Here is a 753-nt window from a genome sequence, read left to right on the forward strand (position 1 = left end):
ACTTACATTGAATAATTTTCAAATGTTGAACCAACCTTAGATTCCCCTAAACATACTATATATTCCGTTTCTTGATTTATTTTTCTTTCTTTCTGATAGCATTTGGATTAATTTTACATCATAAGAGTTTATTTAATCTGCATTTCTAGGTTATTATTCATATCTCTTTAAAAATTTGATTTTTATCCTAAGGTTTACAATATGCATCTTTAATTTATTAGAATGTATCTTTGAATATTATATGATTTTGCATGTAGCATAAGAATCTTACAGATTACTTTGCAGTTTATACATGTGATGACTGGGTTTTTTAACTCATGTGTGAGATGTGCCTTTCTTAAATCCTATGATGACATTAGCACATTACCCATTTGATGTGAAAAAAATTAAAGAGAAAAGAAAAAAAAAGATTTTTACAAATCACAGTAGATTTCTCTCTCTTATTTGTTGTGCTATTTTTGTCATCTATGCTATTTTTTTCATAGTTATAAACTTTAAATACATTGAAGTTACCTATTTACATGTTAGGCTGTGAAATATCTTCTATATGCCAGGCATGGAGGCTCACACCTGTAATGCTAGCACTTTTGGAGACCAAGGTGGGAATCTCATTTGATCCCAGGAGTTCAAGACCAGCCTGGGCAACAAAGCAAGATCCTGTCTCTATAAAATATATAAAATATATTATTAATTAGGTACTGTGGTGTCTTCCTACAGATTCAGCTACTTGGGAGGCAGAAAGATTGCTTAAGA

At 30.4% G+C, this 753-nt stretch overlaps 1 non-coding gene across 1 annotated transcript; it reads left to right on the top strand.

Moving 5' to 3' along the window:
- The first annotated feature begins 273 nt into the window (after positions 1 to 273).
- On the top strand, positions 274 to 377 carry LOC120365516 (small nucleolar RNA U13). Its single transcript, XR_005580437.1, has one exon. It is a non-coding gene; the product is annotated as a small nucleolar RNA U13 (small nucleolar RNA).
- The last annotated feature ends 376 nt before the right edge of the window (positions 378 to 753 follow it).

Source organism: Saimiri boliviensis, chromosome 10, assembly GCF_048565385.1.
Source record: "Saimiri boliviensis isolate mSaiBol1 chromosome 10, mSaiBol1.pri, whole genome shotgun sequence".
NCBI lineage: Eukaryota > Metazoa > Chordata > Mammalia > Primates > Cebidae > Saimiri > Saimiri boliviensis.